Here is a 20,053-nt window from a genome sequence, read left to right as displayed (position 1 = left end):
GGAAAAAATGACCAAACAGAAAAATATGAAGAAACAAGAATTCAAAAAAATGAGCAGAGGCTTAGGAATCTCTAGGACATCTTTAAACGTTCCAACATCCAAATTATAGGGGTACCAGAAGGGGAAGAGAAACAATCATGAGTGGAAACCTTATTTGAAGAAATAATAAAAGAACTTCCCCATTCTGGCAAAGGAAATTGACTTCCAGGAAATCCAGGAAGCTCAGAGAGTCCCAAAGAAGTTGGACCCAAGAAGGAACACACCAAGGCACATCATCATTACATTAGCCAAGATTCAAATGAAGGAGAGACTCCTAGAAGCAGCAAGAGATAAGGGGACAGTCAACTACGAAGAAGTTCCCATCAGACTGTCAGCGGATTTCTCAAAAGAGACCTTACAGGCAAGAAGGGGCTGGAAAGAAGTATTCCAAGTCATGAAATCCAAAGACCTACAACCAAGATTGCTCTATCCAGCAACGTTTTCATTTAGAATGGAAGGACAGATAAAGTACTTCTCAGATAAGACCAAATTCAAGGAGTTCATCATCTCCAAGCCCTTATTACATGAAATGTGAAAGGGACTTACCTAAGAAAAAGAAGATAAAAAAGATGAACAGTGAAAGGACAGCAAACTCACAGTTATCAACAACCACACCTAAAACAAAAGCAAATTACGAGGACAGCTAGATCAGGAGTGAACCATAGAAATGAAGATCACGTGGAGGATTGCAACAGGGGAGTGGGAGAAGGAGAAGGGGGGAGAAGGTACAGAAAATAAGTAGCATAGACAGTAGATAGAAAATAGATAGGGGGAGGGTAAGAATAGTAGGGGAAATACAGAATCTAAAGAACTTGAGACACGTGTTCATGAACTAAGGGGGGGAATGGTAGGGGAGGGGTGTACAAGGTGGAGGGGAACGGAGGGGGGAATAGAACAAATGTAATGCCATAATCAATTTAAAAATTGAAAAAAATACAATTTCAGAGCTGGAGAACATAGTGGAAGGAATCAAAAGCAGGACTGATGAAGCAGAAGACAGCGAGTTGGAAGACACAGTAGAAAAACACACCCAGAAAGAATAAGAAAAGGAAAAGAGGGTCAGGAAAATGAAGAGACATTAAGAAAAATGCAAGACAATATGAAACGTAATAATATCTGAATACTAGGAATACCAGAAGGAGAAAAAGAAGAGCAAGGAATAGAAAATCTATTTGAAAAAGTAATGATGGAGGCATTTCTTGGAGGCTTTCAAGATGGCAACAGAGTAGGATGGAGCAGATTCCAGTTCCTTGTACACAAGGGAGAGAAACCTGTCCGATTGGCAATTGGTGGAGGAGAAGTCAGCAAGCCAGCAGTTGCCAGCATATATGAAAATAAGGGACCAGAAATCTTGATGGTCACAGAGGAACCAGACGGTAAGGAGACAGCAGCGGTACAGTAGAGTCTCAGGGATGGAGCAAAGAGAGAAACAGCAGGGATTTTGGCTGGTGCATGGTTCGGGGGACCAGCGGCCAGTGCATAGTTTACCTGGGTGAGTGCCTGACACGCCTGGGCCAAGGACCAGTACCCCATGCTGCTCCCTCCCTAGGATTTTTAGCCGGGGCCTGCTGAAGAGACACAAACAAAGACAGGAGCAGAAGGGATTTCAGCCGGTGCACAGTTTGGGGGATCAGTACACACCGCACAGCACCCCTTGACGTGCACCCAGCATTTCTAGGTCAGCGCCCAGTCCTCAGATCGGCTCCCGGCTTCCAGTTCATCTCCCTCAGACTATTTGGAAGCCCTGTGCCTGCCAAAGGGGTCCTGGGGAAAGAACTGAGATGCTGAACTCCCTCCCTTTCTGGCCAATCAAGGTTGGGCACCAGGAGAGACTTGTTTGCTAGAGTTTGTGGAGAGGGTGCTGAGGACAAAGGGCCCCAACTGAGGACTCTGTGTTTGCCAGCCCAGGAGATCTGATAGGTACAGTGTGGGGCTCTGACTCCAATAGACACAACTGCCCTGTCTGCTCCACACCCAGCCTGGCAGTGAACCCGAGGTTGGGCAGAGGGCCTGGAACTTCCCCACAGAACGAGGACAGGTCTGTGCTGGATCCTGTGGGAACCAGGTAACCCCTGGGAAAAGAATGCTGTGAGGAAGTCCTAGTTCCCCATTGTAGGGAGCTGGGGAGAGGCACCAACGGTCTGGCTCCTGAGAAAGGATTGGCAGAAAAATCACAATAATTGACCCTCAGCCAACTGCAGCCAGAAAAACCAGTTTGGCTAGACTGAAACCAACAAGTGACGTTTCCTTTTTTGTTGTTGTTGTTTTCATTTTTTAAATTAAATTTAATTTTTTCTCTTTATTCTTTTTTGCTTTTCTTTCTTTTTCCTTTCCTTTTCTTTATCTTTTTGCTTTTTTAAGTAATCTGTTATTTCTTTTAAATTTTATTACAGTTTTATCTTTCGATACTTTTGTTCTTTTTTTTCGGATTTTCTGTTTTATTCCTTCTTTTTCCTTTTAAAGATTTTTCAATTATTATTATTCATTTATCATTAAAGGGGAAGAGAAAAAGAGAGGGAGAGAAACATCAATGTATGGTTGCCTTTTGTGCGTTTCTGCTGGGAACTGGCCTGCAGGGAACCAGACTGCAACCTAGGCATGTGACCTGACTGGGAATTGAACCGCGATTGTGTGGTTCGCAGGCCCACACTCAATCCACTGAGCTACACCAGCCAGGGCTATTCCTTCTTTTTTTCTTTCCAAACTTATTGCTCTTTCCTCCATTCCTCTACTTTTTTTCTTCCTTTTATTTCTTTTCTTGTCTTTTCTTTCTTTAACCCAAAAGAGAAACAAACACATTGAAAATACGAAAAGAACAAAGCTGGACCCATAGAAGAGGCCTCCCAAAAGTAGAGTCAGAGAGACAAATTGCACTTTGCTGTAGGAGAGAAGCCACAAGTTGCTGCATATTTGAGTAGGTGGAAGCAGAGAATGACAGGATAACCGAAAGAGACTGCACCACTGAATTTCACAGACATTCAACCACAGATGTTCACACCATAAACCCAGGGAGTCAAAACAGATTAATCTAAGAAGCTGAGGCTAACAAGAAGAGTCTCACAAACAATGGGAAGACAAAGAAACAGTCCCCAAATGAAAGGAAAGGAGGAAGCCTCAGAAAGAATGCTAGATGGAATAGAGGCAAGTCAGCTATCACATATTAAATTCAAAGCACTGGTTATCAGGAAGTTCAAGGAGCTCACAATGAGCTACCAGAAACTACAGGGGAATTACAATGAACTCACTGCAAACTATATCAACATGAAAAAGGAAATAGAAAGTATCAGCAAGGGACAAGAGGAAATGAAGAATACAATTTCCGAATTGAAGAACACAGTAGAAAGTATTAAAAGTAGAGTTGGTCAGACAGAAGATCAGATTAGTGAGTTGGAGGACAAAGTAGAAAGCATCTCGCAGAAAGAACAGGAAAGGGAAAAGAGGCTCAGAAAGAATGAAGAGGGATTAAGAGAGATGCGAGACAATATGAAACCTAATAATATCCGAATAATAGGAATACCAGAAGGAGAAGAAGAAGAACAAGGAATAGAAAAGGTATTTGAAAGAGTAATGAGAGAAAATTTCCCTAACGTGATGAGAGAAAAAGTCACACAAATCCAGGAATCACAGAGAGTCCCAATAAATAGGAACCCAAGCAGGCCCACTTCAAGACACATCATCATTAAAATGGCAAAATTCCAAGACAAAGAGAGAATCTTAAAGGCAGCAAGGGAGAAAAAAGAAGTAACATACAAGGGAGCCCCAATAAGGTTAGCTGCTGGCTTCTCAATGGAAACACTCCAAGCAAGAAGAGATTGGCAAGAAATATTCCAAGTAATGAGAAACAGAGGCCTACAACCAAGGCTACTTTACCCAGCAAGGCTTTCAATCAAGATAGAAGGCCAAATACAGAGCCTCCAAGACAAAAGAAGTCTAAAAGAATATTATTCCACCAAACCAGATCTGCAAGAGATACTAAAAGGACTGCTTAAAGGAAAGGAAGGAGAAGACGGAGACAGAGAGGAACACAGGTACAAAAATAGCAATGAATAAGTACCTATCAATAATAACCTTAAATGTAAATGGATTAAATGCTCCAATCAAAAGACACAGAATAGCTGCGTGGATAAGAAAGCATCATCCACACATATGCTGCCTACAAGAGACCCACCTCAGGACAAAAGACCATCACAGACTAAAAGTGAAAGGCTGGAGACAAATTTACAAAACAAACGGACAAGAAAAAAAAGCTGGGGTAGCGATTCTCATACCAGACAAAATAGTCTTCAAAAAAAGGGCCGTAAAGAGAGACCCAGAAGGTCACTTCATAATACTCAATGGAAGAATCCACCAAGAAGACATTAACACCGTAAACATATATGCACCCAACATAGGGGCACCCAAATATATCAAGAAAATCTTAGAGGAATTCAAGAAAAGTATTGACAGCAACACAATTATAGTAGGGGATTTTAACACCCCACTATCAAAAATGGACAAATCTTCCAAACAAAACATCAACAAAGATATTGTGGCATTAAACAACACCCTTGATGAAATGGACTTAACTGATATATACAGAGCCCTTCATCCCAAAGAAGCTAAATACACATTATTTTCAAATGCACATGGAACATTCTCGAAGATGGACCACATGAGAGGACACAAAACAAGTCTCAAAAAATTCAAGAAAATGGAAATCATACCAAATATTTTCTCTGACCACAAGGGAATGAAACTGGAAACCAACCCCAAAGGAAAAAACCCAAAGCACCCCAAATCATGGAGGCTGAATGGTATGCTATTAAACAACGAATGGGTCAAGAATGAAATTAGGGAAGAAATCAAAACGTTTCTGGAAACAAATGAAAACGATCTCACAACAACCCAAAACTTATGGGAAACAGCGAAGGCAGTCCTGAGAGGGAAGTTCGTAGCAATACAAGCTTACCTAAAGAAGACAGAAACATTTCAAACAAACAACCTAACTCTATGCCTGCAAGAACTTGAAGAACAACAACAGAGACAGCCCAGAGCAAGTAGAAGGAAGGAAATAACCAAGATCAGAGAAGAAATAAATGGCATAGAGACTAAAAGCACAATTCTAAGGATCAATGAATCCAGGAGTTGGTTCTTTGAGAAGATAAACAAAACAGACAAGCCTTTAAGTAGGCTCATCAAGAAAAGAAGAGAGCAGACACAAATAAACACAATCAGAAACGAAAAAGGAAAGATTACAACTGATAGCACAGAAATAGAAAGGGTTGTAAGAAATTACTATGAAGAACTGTAGGCCAAGAAATTTTAAAATCTAGGGGAAATGGACACATTTCTAGAAAAATACAATCTTCCAAAACTCAATGAAAAAGAAGCACAAAATCTAAACACACCAATAACAGCAAAAGAAATTGAAGCAGTAATCAAAAGACTCCCATCACACAAAAGCCCTGGACCAGATGGGTTCACAGGAGAATTCTACCAAGCATTTAAGGAAGAGCTAACCCCTATTCTTCACAGATTATTCCAAAAATTCCAAAAGGATGGAAAACTCCCAAACTCCTTTTATGAAGCCAGCATCATCCTAATTCCAAAACCAGATAGAGACACCACAAAGAAAGAAAACTTCAGGCCAATATCGCTGATGAACATAGACGCTAAAATCTTCAACAAAATATTGGTAAATCGCATCCAACAATATATCCAAAAGATTATACACCATGACCAATTGGGATTCATCCCAGGGATGCAAGCATGGTTCAATATTTGCAAATCAGTAAATGTAACACATCACATAAACAAAAGGAAAAACCAAAATCACATTATCATATAAATACATGCAGGAAAAGGTTTTTATAAGGTACAACACCCGTTTATGGTAAAAACACTCAGCAAAGTGGGAATAGAGGGAGCATTCCTCAAAATAATAAAGGCCATATATGAGAGACCTATAGCCAACATCATACTCAATGGGCAAAAACTAAAATCTTTTCCACTAAGATCAGGGACAAGACAAGGATGTCCACTTTCACCACTTCTATTCAATATAGTGCTGGAAGTTTTAGCCACAGCTATCAGACAGGAAAAGGAAATAAAAGACATCCAAATTAGAAAGGAGGAAACAAAACTGTCACTGTTTGCAGATGACATGATAGTTTATACGGAAAATCTTATAGCCTCTACTCAAAAACTGTTTGAACTAATAAATGAATTTGGTAAAACAGCGGGTGACAAAGTCAATATCCAAAAATCAAAGGCATATTTATATACTAACAATGAAACAGCAGAAGCTGAAATAAAGAAAAAAACCATTTGATATAGCAAAAACAAAAATAAAATATCTGGGAATAAACCTAACTAAGGAGGTAAAAAACCTGTATGCAGAAAACTACACAACACTGAAGAAAGATATCAAGGAAGACAGAAAAAATGGAAACATATACCTTGTTCATGGATTGGAAGAATTAACATCATCAAAATGTCCATACTACCCAAAGCAATATACGGATTCAATGCAATACCAATTTAAGTACCAATGGCATATTTGACAGACATAGAACAAACACTTCAAAAATTTATATGGAACCATAAACAACCCTGAAAAACACCTGCAATTTTGAGAAAGAACAACAAAGTAGGAGGGATCACAATACCTGATATCAAATTGTATTACAAGGCCACTGTAATTAAAACAGCCTGGTACTGGCATAAAAACAGGCACATAGACCAATGGAACAGAACAGAGAGCCCAGAAATAAACCCAACTCTCTACAGTCAATTAATATTCAACAATGGGGGCAACAACATAAAATGGAGTAAAGATAGCCTCTTCAACAAATAGTGTTGGGAGAACTGGACAGCTACATGCAAAAAAATGAAACTTGAGCACCAACTTACACCATACACCAAAATAAATTGAAGGTGGATAAAAGAGTTAAATATAAGCCATGACACCATTAAAGTCCTAGAGAGGAACATTGGCAGGAAAATCTCAGATATTTCATGCAGCAACATTTTTACTGATATGTCCCCTAGAGCAAGAAATATAAAGGAAAGAATAAACAAATGGGATCTCATCAAAATAAAAAGCTTCTGCATGGCTAAAGAAAACAGTATTAAATTAAGAAGACAACCAACTGTATGGGAAAACATATTTGCCAATGGTACCTCAGACAAAGGTTTAATCTCCAAAATATACAAAGAACTTACACGACTCCACTCTAAGAAGACACCCAACCCAATTAAAAAATGGGAAAATGACTTGAGCAGACACTTTTCCAAGGAGGACATACAGAAGATCCAGAGACACATGAAGAAATGCTCAATATCCCTAGCTATCAGAGAAATACAAATCAAAACCACAATGAGATACAACTTTACCCCAGTCAGAATGGCTATCATAAACAAAGCAACCAACAACAAATGTTAGAGAGGTTGTGGGGAAAAGGGGACCTTAGTTCACTGTTGGTAGGATTGCAGACTGGTACAACCATTATGGAAAACAGTATTTTTCTCAGAAAAATAAAAATTGACCTGCCTTTTGATCCAGCAATTCTACTGCTAGGATTATATCCTAAGAACCCCAATACATCAATTTGAAAGAACCTATGCACCACAATGTTCATAGCAGCACAATTCACAATAGCCAAGAGCTGGAAGCAACCTAGGTGCCCATCAGTAAATGAATGGATCAAAAAATTGTGGTACATATACACAATGGAATTCTATGCAGCAGAGAGAAAGAAGGAACTACTACCCTTTGCAACAACATGGATGGAACTGGAAAGCATTATGCTGAGTGAAATAAGCCAGGTGGTGAAAGGCAAATACCATATGATCTCACCTTTAACAGGAAGCTAAACAACAAAACAGACAAGCAAGCAAAATAAAAACAAAGACACTGAAATAGAGAACAAGGGGACAGCGAGCAAAGGGGAGAGGGGAGGGAATTTAAGGGGAAAAACGGGAGGGATTTAGAGAAACAAGTGTAAAGGACACATGGACAAAAACTAAGGGGGTGGAAATTGGAGGGAAGTGGGGTGCATGGGGCGGGGTGGGCTGGGATGGGAGAAATAAACAGAAAACTGTACTTGAAAAGTAACTAAATAAAAATTAAAAAAAGAAAATGGAGAAACAACTTATAGAATGTAGAAAAATACTTGCAATTACATATCTGATAAGGGGCATGTATCCAGAAAATATAAAGAATAACTGCGCCCTGGCTGGTGTAGCTCAGTGGATTGAGCGCGGGCTTGCGAACCAGACAATCACGGTTCAATTCCCAGTCAGGGCACGTACCTGGGTTGCAGGCCGGTTCCCTGCAGGCCACTTCCCGGCAGGGGACGCATGAAAGGCAACCATACATTGATACTTCTCTCCCTCTCTCCTTCCCTTCCCCTCTAAAGATAAATAAATAAAATATTAAAAAAAAAGAATAACTGCAACTCAGCAATAAAACTCAAATGACAAAATTTGAAAATGAGCAACGGGTTAAAATAGACATTTTTGTAAAGAACATATACAAATGGCCAATAAGTAGATGAAAAAATGCTCAACATTATTTGCCATCAGGGAAATGTAAATATACTTCATAATGAGATACCACTTTATACCTACTTAGGATGGTTATTATCATAAAGTCAGATAATAACAATGTTGGCAAGGATGTGAAGAAATTGAAACGCTACTACATGCCTGTTGGGAATGTAAAATTGTGCAGCTGCTCTGCGAAACAGATTGTCAGTTTCTTTAAAAATTACTTACCTTGTGACCCAGCATTTCCTCTCAATTGAAAACATATAACCACAGAAAAAATTTGTTCATGAATATTCATAGCAGCATTACTCACAGTAGTCAAAATGTGGTAACTCAAAATGTCCCTCAACTTAGATGGATAAACAATGTGATATATCCATAGAAAATAATATTACTCAGCCAGTCTTCCAGCCAAGATAGAGGCATAGGTAGATACACTTTCCCTGCTTGCACAACCAAAAGGACAATTTTAAAAACCAAAATCTCTCCAACATGCAGCACCACAACACAGTGATGTGGGTTGTCCTACCCTCACCAATACCTGAGGCTCCGCCCCTTACTACATAACTGGTGCACTGAGACAAAGAAATGTAACTAAAGTGAAAGAACAGATCAAAGCTCCAAAAATAGAACTAAGCGATGAAGAGATAGCCAACCTATTGGATGCAGAGTTCAAAACACTGGTAATCAAAATGCTCACAGAAATGGTTCAGTATGGTCACAAAATAGAGGAAGAAGTGAAGGCTATACAAAGTGAAAAGAAGAAACATATACAGGTAATTAACAAAGAAGGGAAGAAAATCAGGACTCAAATTAACAATTTGGAGCAGGAGGCAGAAATAAACATTTAGTCAGAACATGAAGAAACAAGAATTCAAAAAAATGAGGAGAGGCTTAGGAACCTCTGGGGCAACTTTAAATATTCCAAAACCTGAATCATAGGGGTGTCAGAGGAGAAGAGGAAGAGCAACAAGTGGAAAACTTATTTGAACAAATAATAAAGGAGAACTTCCCCAATCTGGCAAAGGAAATAGACTTCCAGAAAGTCCAGGAAGCTCACAGAGTCCCAAAGAAGGTGGATCCAAAGAGGAACACACCAAGGCACATCACAATTATATTAGCCAAGATTAAAATAAAGGAGAGAATCCTAGAAGCAGCAAGAGAAAAGGAGACAGTTACCTACAAAGGAGTTCCCATCAGACTGTCAGTGGATTTCTCAAAAGAGGCCTTGCAGGCAAGAAGGGGCTGGAAAGAAGTATTCCAAGTTATGAAAGGCAAGGACCTACATCCAAGATTGCTCTATCCAGCAAAGCTTTCATTTAGAATGGAAAGGCAGATAAAGTGCGTCTCAGATAAGGTCAAGTTCAAGGAGTTCATCATCACCAAGCCCTTATTATATGAAATGTTAAAGGGACTAATCTAAGAAAACAAAGATGATCAAAAGTAAACAGTAAAATGACAACAAACTCACAATTATCAACAGCTGAACCTAAAAAAAAAAAAAACCTAAGCACAACTAGAACAGGAACAGAATCATAGAAATGGAGATCACATGTAGGGTTATCAGAAGGGAGTGGGGAGGGCAGAGAATGGGGAAAGCGAACAGGGAATAAGAAGCATAATTGGTAGCTACAAAATAGACAGGGGTGATTAAGATTAATACAGGAAATGGAGAAAGCAAAAAACATATGTAAAATCCATGGACATGAACTAATGGAGCAAATACTGGAGGGAGGAAGATGCAGGACAAAGAGAGATAAAGGGGAGGAAAAAATGGGACAACTGTAATAGCAAAATCAATAAAATATACTTTAAAAAGTTTTAAAAGTTCCTCTTTTTGTCTTTTTAAAATGTAATCATTATTGTACTTTTTTCAATGACCATTTAGTCCCCTTTTATCCCATCTCCTTAGCAATCACCACACTGTTGTCCATGTCCATGAGTTCTTTTTCCTTTTTGCTCAATCCCTCCACTCCCTAAACCCTCCACTAGCTGTCATCTGCTCTCCATCTATGAGTCTGTTTCTGCTTTTCTCATTAGTTCAGTTTGTTTATTAATTCACATATGAGTGAAATCATATGGTATTTGTCTTTCTCTGACTGGCTTATTTCACTTAGCATAATGTTTTCCAGGCCCATTCATACTGTTGCAAAGGGTAATTTTTTTTCTTTTTTACAATTGTCAAGATATTGAAGCACCCCAAATGTACATTAATAGATGAATGGATTAAAAAAAAACAACTATGAGACATTTACACAGTGGAATACTACTGAGCCATAAGATCTTGTCTTTGTCATTTGTAATGTGTCTTTGTTGTGACCTCCTTGGATTTATTTTGAGACTCTATACGTCCTTGTGTATATTTTTCCTTCACCAAGTTAGGGAAGTTTTCAGTTATTATTTCTTCAAGTAGGTTCTTGATATCTTGCACTCTCTTCTCTTTCTGGTACCTTTATGATGTTGGTGTTGCTACATTTCATGTTGTCCCAAAAGTCCCTTAAACTATCCTCATTTTTTAAATTCTTTTTTCTCTTTGCTGCTGTGATTGGGTGTTTTCTGCTACTTTGACTTCCAAATCACTGATCTGATCCTCTGCTTCACCCAACCTACTGTTTATTTCTTCTAGTGTATTTTTTATTTCAGATATTGCATACTTAATTTTTCACTGGTTCTTTTTATGGTTTCTGTGTCCTTTTTCATGGTGTTGTAGTTCACTAATTTCCTCGAGCATCCTTATAACCATTTTTTGAACTCTATATCTGGTAAGTTGCTTGCCTCTATTTCATTTAGTTTTTTGGTCTGGAGATTTCTCCTGTGTTTTCATTTGGGACATGTTTCTTTGTCTCTTAATTTTGGCTGCCTTTTTGTTTTTGTTACTATGTATTAGGTAGCTCTGCTATGTCTCCCTGTCTTGGTATCGTGGCCTTATATAGTAGGTGTTTTGTGATATCCAGTGGCACCATCTCCCTGATCACCTGAGTTGAGTGTTCCAGGATTGTCCCTTGTGTGGGTTATGTAAGACCTCTTTGCTTTAATTCAGTGTGTTAACATTTTTTATTGTTGTTAAGTTACAGTTGTTCCACCTTTTCCCCCACTGCCCTCACCTACCCCATCCTTCCCGACTCCCACAGTCAATCCCCTCCATTGTCCATGCCCATGAGTCCTCTGTTTGTGTTCCTTTGCTTGCCCCTTCCACTTCTTTTCCCCATTATCCACCTCCCCTCTGATCACTGTCAGTTTGTTCTTTATTTCCAAGTCTCTGGTTCTATTTTGCTCATTTGTTTGTTTTGTTGATTATATTCCACTTATAGGTGAGATCATATGGTATTTGTCTTTTACTGTCTGGCTTATTTCATTTTGCATAATGCTCTCCAGTTTCATCCATGCTTTCATAAAGGGTAGGAGTTCCTTCTGCTGTATAGTATTCCATGGCAAAGGACTGAACAGACACTTTAATTAAGTCTTGATTGCTATTTTCCCATTCATGTGTGGGTTTGACCTTCAGGTTGGGGGCTGACTGTGAGGATCACCTTGACCACAGTGTATAATAAGCTGCTGTTTAGGTGTTGACCACACAAAGTGGGATTCACTTCAACAGGGTCTGGTACCTGTTGAGATTTCCCTTTGAATATGCCACTTGTGAAGCTAATTGGATCCTGCTCTGATGTTGTCTAAAGTTGGCCACTGGGTGTGTTGGTTCTGAGGTCACTTGGGTGATATTCTGGTGTAGACCAACATCAGATGCTGCCTATGACTGGCCCTGGGCAACCTGTTTCTAGGTGCAAGCAATCTGCAGTGTGTGGCTGCCTCTGCTGGGTCTGGGTGTGCATGGAAAGGACCAAGCTGTTTACCAAGGTTTCTTCCACCAGTACTGAATCCAGGGGAAGGCCAGCAAAATGCCTAAGGCATCCCCAAATCTACCTTGGTCTCCCTCTTACTGTCAGCTGCCTGTGAGACTCAGTCACTACAAGGGCCTCTGGTGATACCCAAGTTGCATGAGGTATGCTCTCAGTGAGTCACCAGGCAGGGGCAAATGGTGTTCACTAAATTAATATGGGTTCAAATTCAGTGTCAGTGATGTCCTGAGGACATTCATCAAATATCCAAGGGTATACCAAGTCAAGCTGCCGCCTTTGTGGTAGGGCAAGGTCTCAGGGAGTCATCAGGGTGAGGCCAGGAGAGTTGATCAGACTAAACAGTCTAAATTTTGGCCATGTGAAGGGAGGACTGCACCAGTCAGGTGTGATAGGAGAAAATGGCCTCATTCTCAAGCCACACCACTCAGTCTGTCCCAGATTCTTCCAGAAGCCCAGTCTCTGTAGGGCAGGCAGGGCTGCTGAGAGTCATGGGGCTACTAAATCTCCTATAAGGGGGTGGTGCTAGTCAGGCTTAGGTGAAGTTGGAGGTAGTGGCCTCCATCCCAGAGCCACACAACACAGTCTGTCATATATTCTGCCTAGACCTTGTCAAGGCAAAGCCACCAGGAGTCAGGAAGGTGGGTCCTAGTTGATTTTCTGTGAGGGGGAGGTCCCAGTCAGGTTCCTGGGAAAGTAGAGGGAATAGCCCCATCCCAAAGCCAGACAATTCAGTCACTGACACCTCCTGAGTCTGCTCAGACCTCTACACCAGTGCAGAAGTACCACAGGGTTGAGAAGCAGGGAGTTCAGAGGGTGGAGCTACAGCATTGTCCCAGGTTGTATCAGTTAGGAGGCAAGTGCTCCACCCAGAAAAAGATGTCATCTGCAGTGTGAAAGAGGGACTCAGTGCAGGGTTCCTATGGCTGTCCCTTCAGCTCTCTCTCTCCAGAGCCACAAACTCCAGTCTCCCCTCACATGACTTTATTCCATTCTGCCCTCCTTGCAATGTAGCCCTGGTTGAGTGGCTGTGATAAGACTTTTGTGCCTTGTCCTTTTAAGAGCATGCCTGTGTCTCTAGTAGAAGTCTAGCAGACTCCTGTCTCTCCCTAGCAGACAGAATCCCTTCTGCTTTTCACAACCAGATGTTATGTGGGTGCCACTCCTTGGCTCTGGTGCTCTGGGCTGGGGAGCCCAATGTGAGGTTGACACCCCATGCTTCTCAGGGGGAAACTTTGTAGCTGAGATATCCCTCCAATATTTCAGCTGCTGCCCATGGGAGCAAGGACAGCCTTTTCACATTTCCCTTTCTTCCTACCAGTCTTGATGTGGCTTTTCTGTAAATCCTAGGTTATGGGATCTGTTCTGCTAGTCTTTGGTTGGTTATTCAGGTTGATTGTTTTATGTTTTATAATTCCAGTTTGGTCCTGGGAGAAGGTGTGTATAGCTCCCACCTACTCTGCTGCCATCTTAGTTCTTGTTATCTTGTTACAGATTGCCACCTTTATCTATCTAACTCTCTCCTTAACTGATAGTCTATATTTACTACCCCAAACCATTGTGTGAATCTGAACTGTTTCAGAATCCTGGCCAACATAGTCTGGCCCAATCAACAGGTGAATTAGTCCCACTTGGTTGCTAGATTGTGAAAGGGAATAAGATAACAGTATCTTATTATTACATGGACTAAAGGATTACTGGGTTCCCCTCTATTACCTGGAAAAACTTTGCTGAACTTCCAGAAGTGGTGAATAACAGCGTACCAGGTCCACAAGCATTCTAGCTAGCAGGTCATTGTGCTGAGGGTTTAGCACAAAGATAAATGAGGAATCTCACCAAGCTGTATGCCAGGAGCCCAAATGACCAACAAGTCACTGTTCAATATTCTTCTGAATGTCACATTATTTCTAATGCATAGATGAAGTTCATTACAAGTGATTTGTTATGGAGAATATGGTAGCAACCTGAAATCATTGGCAGATGAGCTGTTTATAGGAGAGTCAGAGATATAAGAATACAAACAGAATGAGAAAGTGTTCTAGTCATGCTGCCTGTCATACATAATCCTCAGTATGAAGAGAAATGCTTTCAAAATAGAATCAAGTTCATTTCTCATGGTATTGCCCTTTGTATCCCAATATATAGCATCTTACATGGCTCATTTACCTTAAAAAGGGCACTTATAAACATCTGATACTCAGTATCTAACAGGTACCTGCTCAATGTAACAGCAACTACCTTGGGTTCACTGAAACTTCTAATAGAGTTTTAAAGATGTAGGGTCAGAATTGTAGGTGATTCTGCCCACTTACATTATAATTCTTGCCTGATTTCTTAAGCCTAGTTTTACATCTTTCAGTCTTAAATCTTCAAATATATATATATATATATATATATATATATATATATATATAGTTTTGAGAAACTACTTTTGATCATGTTTACAAAATACTGGAAGCAGATGTGTACTTAGATAAACTTTCTGACCAAGAATAATTTTAAAGCAGGTAGTCATATGGTGGTAAATGTTTAACAACCAGTTTGAGGGGTGAAGAGGCTTAATTTATTGCCTTTGCTGATTTCATATTACCACCATGACTAATTTCAAGCTACCAATCACTGAACATGAACTCATCACTGAATATAAGCTTAGAGTTGGGAAGCAATGTGCACAATTGGTTATCAAAAGCTGATTCAAGGCAGCTCCAATATACCTCTGGATACAAGCCAGAAATAAGTTAGAACAAATCCCTCTCCCTCCCACTTCACTCTCACGGAAAAGAAAGCTATTCCTAAAATATTTTGTCTTGCTGCCTTCATGGGTAGATGACACAGGAGGCAGGTTAAAAAAGATATTCTATATAATTGGGGCATATAGTCTCTTAATTATGCAGTGGAGAAAACAACATGTCCAATACTACATGCTGAGGAGTTAAGAATAGAGAAAGAAAACCACAAAAACAATGATAAAAATGGGTTGGAGACAGGTCCTAAGTTACTTGCATCTTTCAGCATGTAAATAAGATTGTGGAGTAGAGAAGAAGGTGGCTTAGTTTGGAGAAAGAAAAATAATTCTTTAATAGGAAAGGTTTTTTAACTTGTTTTAGATGAGATGAAAGGAGGAGGGAGAAGAGTGTGACTAGCTAATAATATCCAATGAGAATAGAGGGAAAACAAGGGGTTAAACTGCAGTGGAATGTATTTGAAGTACTATGTTGGAGTAGATGACATGGTAGCTGTAGGAATATGCACCATACAAAATTACAAGTACTACATCATTTCAAAGGTTCTCATCTGCTTCTGTGCTACAGGTATCCAGTTGAAGTTAAAGCAGTCATGCTGCTTACAATATAATTGACTACATAACCAACCAATTTACTGTACACCTTTGAGAATAGGAAATGAAGTGCCAATCTAGATTAGTATTGTCATAAAATAAATGCTACCAACTTGTGTAATTTTGGGTCAGTCTCTTGATTCCTGGTAGCTGTTTCCTTCTTTAAAAATAGCTAACTTTAATAGCATAAACAATAAAGTATTAAAAACAGATTTTAAATAACAATACTATGTTCTACTCACAGGTAGAATGTGTTATGATTGCTTCTGATTTAGTGGTCTTCTTGACTACCAGGCAACTGTAAAACAATAAATTAAGCTAAAGTCACTTAGAGCAACAAACCACTCTATAAAAAGCAGTATTACTTTGAGGTTTGTCTCATGCTAGCCTTTAAAAGGAACAGAAAATCTCATCTTTATAACAGCCTCTGAAGTCTTCCTCCACCTAATCATTTTCCTTATTTTACTGTGGAATCAGGAGTTGACAATCCTCATTAGGGGCCATATTTTCTCCTGTGTATCAAAAACTAAAACAGTTCATGATTTACAACACTTGCACATGCTGAGAATTCACCTTGCACAGACATCTGGAAAAGGCAACACATGATAGTTTTAGACATGACAGAATAAATTTTCCCTCAAACTTCTACACATTCCAATAGTCCTATATAACAGCAAACACAAGAACTATTTTTTTAAATGTTCCTTACATGGACCAGATTCTCATTTTGGTATATAATGATTATCTCCTAACAGAAACAGACTACAGTGCATAGTTATACTTTTTCCGTTTCCTGCTTTTGTCACATACTACAGTTCAGCCAATCTAATCGAAAAGGAATGGACAGAAGGATTTCTCCATTGTCTTGATAAGCCTCTTTTACTTCCTACCATTTCTACACTTTTTCAAAGTTATGGTCTCATCTACAAAGGCAGAAATGGAAACACCACAGAAGGGCTGAACAGACCAATGTGAAGAAAGCAAAACAAGAGTAACAATGCAAGGCCGGAAAAGGTCACACTATTAGAGAGTACTCATTCAGCAGGACAATGATTACATGTAACTATTTGCTCAGTTTCTTATTAGAGGAATGAATAAATGAGACACTGAAAGGAAGGTAAGCTGTGAGCTCATAAAAAAGTCACAGTGATTTCTTATTTAAATGACCTAACACACAGTTATCTGTCCATAAATATGTATATGTATTTATATGTCAGTGTATGTTTTCTAAATAACTAGTGAAAATGAAGAGCATAGTTGGGTCAAGATGGAGGTGTAGGTAAACACACCTTGCCTCCTCACACAACTATGGCAAAAACTATAACTAGACTACAGAACAGATATCACCCAGAATTATCAGAAAATCAACCTGTAAGGAAGTTGGACAACCAAGGATTTAAAGAAGCTACACTCATCCAGATGGGTAGAAGGGGTGGAGATGTGCAGAGAGGCACAGAGACACAGAGTGGTATGGAGAGGTGCAGAGATGAGAAATGGGCAGCCCCACATCCATGTGTGGTGTATAAAAATTGGTAGGGATACTTTGGGAGCAAAGTATTCCATACCCCAGATTAGACCACACAGCCCAGGCTTCTAGCACCAGGAAGATAAGCCTCTACAGATTCTGGCAATAAAAACCAGTGGTCGTTGGGGTGGCAGAAGAAACTACAGGATTCTTGTGAGAATCCACTTGCAAAGCTCATGATGAACTTGGGGCTCATGTAGACCCACCACCTCTGGGATTTAGCACCAGGGCAACAGCTGGAAGGGCACCAGTGGAATATGGGGAGAAATTGAAGTGACTGGGAACAGACTGAGTGCAGGGGGATAGCTTTCTCCTGGGCAAAACTCCAGAGGCCAGGCAGTAGCATTGTATCCTCTCCAAGCCCTCCCCCACAGAGAGCCAGAGAGTGGTGACAAGGATTGCCCCACACTGGCAATTACCTAAGGCTCTGCCCCATAAAACTTACAGGAATGCTTTTATACAATAGATCATACTACTAAGACAGGGAGTCAAATCAGCTCTACCTAATACACAGAAACAAACACAGGGAGGCTGCCAAATTGAAGAGGCAAAGGAATATGGCCTAAATGAAAGAACAGAACAAAAGTACAGAAAAAGAACTAAATAAAAGAAGTAGCCAATCTATCAGATGCAGAATTCAAAACACTGGTTATCAAGGTCCTCCAGGAACTCATTTGGTACTTCAATAGCATAAAAAAGATCCAGGCAGAAATGAAGTTTACATGAAGTGAGATAATGAAAAATCTGCAGGGAACCAACAGTCTAGGGGATGAAACTGAGAATCAAATCAATGATTTGAAACATAACAAAGAAAAAAAGCATTCAATCAGAACACCTCTGGGACGTCTTTAAATGTACCAGCATTTAAAGATGGTATATTTAAATGTACCAACCTCTGGGACATCTTTAAATGTACCAACATCTGAATCATAGGGGTGCGAGAAGGAGAAGAGGAAGAGTAAGAAATTGAAAACTTATTTGAAAAAATAATGAAAGCAAATGTCCCTAATTTGGTGAAGGAAATAAACATACAAGTCCAGGAAGCACAAATAGTCCCAAACAAGATGGACCCAAAGAGGCCCATTCCGAGACACATTATAATTAAAATGCCAAAGGTTAAAGAGAAAGAGAAAATCTTTTTATTTTATTTTATTTTATTTTATTTTATTTTATTTTATTTTTTTATTGATTATGCTGTTACAGTTGTTCTATTCCCCCTTGGGAGGAGGAGAAGGGGGGAGAAGTTACAGAGAAAATCTTAAAAGCAGCCAGAGAAAAGCAGATAGTTATCTACAAAGAAGTCCCCATAAGACTGTCAGCTGATTTCACAAAAGAAACCTTACATGTATGAAGAGACAGGGAGGAAGTAATGAAAAGCAATGACCTACAACCTAAATTACTGTATTCAGCAAAACCATCATTTGGAATGGAAGGGCAGAAAAAGTGCTTCTCAGACAAGGTAAAACTAAAGGAGCTCATCATCACCAAGCCATTATCACATGAAATGCTAAAGGGAATTATATACAAAAAGGAATATCAAAACAATGAACATTATAATGGCAATAAATTCACAACTATCAATAATTTAATCTAAATAACAAGCTAGGCAAACAAGCAGAACAAGAACAGAATCATAGATATGCAGATCATTTGGAGGGTTTTCAGGTGGGAGGGGGAGAAGGGAGATTGGGGGAAACGGTGCAGGGATTAAGAAGTACAAATTGGTAGGTACAAAACACACAAGGGGAAGTTAAGAATAGTATATGAAATGGAGAAGCCAAGGAACTTATATTCATCACCCATGAACATTAACTAAGGAGGGGACGTTGCCAGAGAGAATGGAAGGTACTGGGTGGAGGGGGCAAAGAGAGAAAAATTGGGAGAACTGTAAAACAAAAGAAGTGCCCCCACCAAAGAATAAAAGCATGGTAATCACAGTAGATAAAAGAAGTAATCAAGATGTCCAAAATAAAAAATTCCATGGTCTTACAGCCCTTAGATGTGAAAGAAAATTTAGTTTAAGGCCAGAATAAACTAGAATCTGAGTAAGCATAAATTTTATTTTTTTAATGATTGAATTTATTGGGGTGACATCAATTAATAAAATTATATAGGTTTCAGGGGTATAATTCTATGATACATTACCTATATAGTGTGGTGTGTGTTCACCAACCCAAGTCCAGTCTCCTTCCATCACTATTTATCCCCCTTTGCCCTCTTTTACCTCTCCCCATTCCTTTTCCCTCTGGTAATCACTATACTGTTTCCATGTCTTTGAGTTTTCCTTCCTTCCTCCCTCTCTCTCTCTCTCCCTTCACCCAAGGACATGTTCAACAATTCCAATTTCACAAAAAAAGGAAGAAAGAGAGAGAGAGAAACACTGATGTGAGAGAGACACATCAATTGGTTGCCTCCCATATGTACCCCAACCTGGAATCAAACCTGCAACCAGGGCATGTGCTCTGACCAGAGATCAAACCGACAGCCTTTTGGTGTACCAGATGATGCTTCAACCAACCAAGTCACCTGCTCAGGGAGAGTTTGTTTTTCTTTTGCTTGATCCCTCACCTCATCCCCTCAACCCTCTTCCCCTCTGACAGCTTACAACAATAAAAAATGAAACCAGAAAATCCTAACTTTTTTATATAGGTGCATGTGTATGCATGATGTGCTAAACCCTGTATATGGATAAACCTGGTCCCTACAATCTAGGTGATAACCCTAACCAGATTAAACACAGGGTAAGCAAAAAAACTTAGAATCTCTAAA

General features: G+C 39.6%; 1 protein-coding gene across 10 annotated transcripts in view; it reads right to left on the bottom strand.

Moving 5' to 3' along the window:
• The window catches only part of NEXMIF (neurite extension and migration factor), a 199,248-nt gene that overhangs the window by 86,302 nt on the left and 92,893 nt on the right, over window positions 1-20,053 (bottom strand). For 8 of the 10 annotated variants that reach the window (XR_008391052.1, XM_053662385.1, XM_053662388.1 and 5 more), the window contains one exon: window positions 16,002-16,057. The exons of the other annotated variants lie outside the window; for them this stretch is intronic. The gene's annotated coding sequence lies outside the window, so the exon portion shown is untranslated. The remainder of the gene's footprint in view (window positions 1-16,001; window positions 16,058-20,053) is intronic. 10 annotated transcript variants of the gene reach the window in all.

This window comes from Artibeus jamaicensis, unplaced genomic scaffold (genome assembly GCF_021234435.1).
Source record: "Artibeus jamaicensis isolate MK-2021 breed Jamaican fruit bat unplaced genomic scaffold, CSHL_Jam_final contig_240, whole genome shotgun sequence".
NCBI classification, from domain to species: domain Eukaryota; kingdom Metazoa; phylum Chordata; class Mammalia; order Chiroptera; family Phyllostomidae; genus Artibeus; species Artibeus jamaicensis.
The sequence above is the reverse complement of the archived record's forward strand: the minus strand, read 5'-3'. Positions and strand labels throughout refer to the sequence as shown.